This window comes from Cibotium barometz, chromosome 55 (genome assembly GCF_041138505.1).
Source record: "Cibotium barometz isolate CiBa-2024 chromosome 55, ASM4113850v1, whole genome shotgun sequence".
NCBI classification, from domain to species: Eukaryota; Viridiplantae; Streptophyta; class Polypodiopsida; order Cyatheales; family Cibotiaceae; genus Cibotium; species Cibotium barometz.
In genome coordinates, this window is record NC_141100.1 from 8,411,634 (window position 1) to 8,414,929 (window position 3,296).

Sequence of the window (3,296 nt, forward strand, 5' to 3'; positions counted from 1 at the left end):
CAATCGCTTAATGCAGAGGACATTCTCAGAGAATACTTGGATGATTTTGTTCTTGTTTTCTTTGATGATATTCTGATTTACTCAAAGAATGTAGCTGACCAATGAAGCTCATGTCAGAAAAGTTCTTGAGATTCTAAGGAAGCACCAACTCTTTGCAAAAAAGAGCTAATGCACTTTCTCTGCCAACCATGTTGAATACTTGGGCTTTCTGGTATCAAAAGATGGAATTTCTCCACATTTCGCAAAAGTCCAGGCAGTCATAGATTGGCCTAAACCAAAGACAATGAAAGAAGTCAGAGGATTCTTGGGATTGACTGGTTGGTATAGAATTGTTATACCAAAGTATGCTTTCATAGCTTCCCCTCTCACTAATCTTCTCAAGAAGAATACCCTATTTCAATGGTCTGCTAGGTGCCAGAGTGCTTTTGATTCCGCCTTGGTAACCAATCCCGTTCTTCTGAAGCTGCCAGATTTCTCTCTAACCTTTGAGGTAGTAACTGATGCCAGTGGTTTTGCCCTGGGAGGTTCACTCATGTAGGAAGGTCATGCACTGGCCTATGAATCCTGAAAACTCAGAACGCATGAGAGAAATTATGTTGTCCATGACCTGGAACTACTTTTAGTAGTTTATGCCCTGAAGTTGTGGAGACATAACCTACTGGGTCAAAGATTCACTTTGATGAGATAGATCATCAGAGCTTAAAGTGGATCTTCACTCAGAAGGATCTCAACATGCTCCAAAGAAGGTGGATGCAAACCCTGCAGGAATTTGATTTTGAAATCAAGTACTACCCAGGCAAAGAAAATGTGGTAGCAGATGCCCTCAGTAGAAAAGCCTCCTTTCTTGCAATTACTGTAGTGTCAAATCCTTTTATTATTAGAGCAAGAGAGAAGATCATGCAGGATAGATTCTTTGGCCCTATTGCTACCCTACTTATGCAGGAAAGCAAAACTCCACAGGAGTTGAACCGAGTTCAAGGGTACAACCTGGATGATGGAATTATGTATTATAATCGCAGGCTATGCATTCCCAATTATGAGGGAACTAAGGGTCAAATTCTGAATGAAGCCCATGACAGCCTTATTGCAGGACATCCAAGTTTCATCAAAACCTACATGTCTGTGAAGAAGAGCTTCTTTTGGACTTGTCTAAAAAAGGATGTGCTTAATCATGTATGTCGATGTCTGACCTGTCAGAAAGTCAAGGCCGAGAGAGTAAAAATGCCTGGGAAGTTACATCCATTAGACATCCCCCAGATGAAGTGGGAAGTTACATCCATTAGACATCCCCCAGATGAAGTGGGAATGCATCAGTATGGATTTTATTATTGGGTTACCTTCAGTACAATCAGGTTACAACTCCATCTTCGTGGTAGTTGATAGACTAACCAAAGTTGCCCATCTAATTCCAGTAAAAGAAACCTGCACTGCAGTGGATGTGGCCAGAGTGTTCCTCAAAGAAATCTTCAGATTGCATGGTCTACCTAGAAGAATAGTAAGTGATCGAGATCCCAAGTTCACGTTGTCGTGCCATGGCACGTCTATGGTGTGAAACCATGCATATGAGGCCATCAAATGCAAATCCAGATGCATGGGATTAAGTGCCATGACTTGAGTCATGTTATATGATGCCTGAGTACATATGTTCATATTGTAAATGAGGTTCAATAAGACGAGCCAGGTCTCGAAGCCTCTGTACATGAGTGTGGTGTGAATTATGGAGCTTATGGTAGACCTTGTAGTAAGGAACACCCTTCTCAACATGTATGGAAATGTGAGAGTATGTATGATGTAAGGATTGGCTTTGAAACAATGCCCTTTTGAGATATTGTGTCTTGGAATGCCATGATTTTTGTGCTTGCTCAAAATCAATATAATCAGAATGCTTTGGATTTTTTTTAACTGATAAGGTTGATGCCAGAAGATTTCAAGTCAGGGGGAGTTCAAACTTAGTACCTCTTTCTAAAGCTGCATTGCTGGTGCGGCGCCCCTCTCTAGTGTCTATCCCAGGGGAAGTGAAGCTCTGTTAATCAGCCTTTTGAGTTCGTATCAAGCTAGCAAAAATGGTGAAGTTTACCATCGATGAGCTGAGGCGCATTATGGACAAGAAGCATAACATTAGAAATATGTCTGTGATTGCTCATGTGGATCACGGTAAATCTACATTAACAGACTCTCTGGCTGCTGGCATCATAGCACAAGAGGTTGCAGGAGATGTTCGCCTCACCGATACCCGTCAGGATGAGGCAGAGCGTGGTATCACCATCAAGTCCACTGGCATCTCCCTATTTTATGAGATGACAAAAACCTCTCTGAAATGAGATGACAAAAACCTCTCTGAAAGATTTCAAGGGTGATAAAGGTGGCAATGAGTACCTCATCAATCTCATAGATTCTCCTGGACATGTCGAATTTTTCCTCTGAAGCGACTGCAGCATTAAGGATTACAGATGGGGCACTGGTTGTGGTAGATTGCATTGAAGGAGTATGTGTCCAAACGGAAACGGCGACCAACAGTAGCACCCCTCCAGCAGCTCGACACAAACACACAAGGTGGTGGCTTGCGTGGAAGAAAAAAAACGATGGATTTTTTTTAGGGGAATATCCGAATAATAAGGAGGCGCAAGCGTATTTTTTAAATAGGGAAAATGCGATTTTTGGGCTGCAAAAGCGAAGCAAGCCCGATTTTCTGGTGGGGAAAGAAATGGGGAAATGAGAAAAAACCAGAAAACGGCGCAGAGGAAAGGGGATTATGCAGAAACGGGGAGGAGTGTAAAAAAAAAAATCAGGACCAGAGAGCAGATGAACCAGAGATTCAAAAAAGTGGAGGATATCTTCTGTTCATGCCATGTAGGGTTTCGAATTACAGAGGAAATCAAGCTGCATCTAGTGATACGCCTCCTAAAACTTCTGAAAAATGAAGGTGACTACTGTTGAATTCATGTGAAGGGCGACTCGTTGGACACTCTGGTGATAAGGCCCTCATTGCCCATGGACTGAAAGCGAGCTCAAGAGAATTCGCTGCTGTGGTAGTTTGTGTAGCATCCGTTGGCAATGTTTTGGAGGGCGTTGCTGTTGGCTGAGCCTCGGAAGCTATGGTGTGAGCCCATAGAGTGTACAAAGAGCTCAAGCATCCTCGAAATATTAATTGTGATTGAAGCTTTAAGATCCAGGAGTCGTGGCCTTCCCAATCGTGCTATGGTGCTCATGACCAGCCTCAAGCTACCAGTATCTAGTATGTTGGTGTTTCTTTGGGGTATGCTCCAATAGGCTGTGCATTTGTTGTTGAGCTAATT

The 3,296-nt window shown here is 42.7% G+C and overlaps 1 pseudogene; it reads left to right on the forward strand.

The window, feature by feature from the left end:
• Window positions 1–2,063: 2,063 nt before the first annotated feature.
• Window positions 2,064–3,083, forward strand: LOC147607330 (elongation factor 2-like; annotated as a pseudogene).
• The last annotated feature ends 213 nt before the right edge of the window (window positions 3,084–3,296 follow it).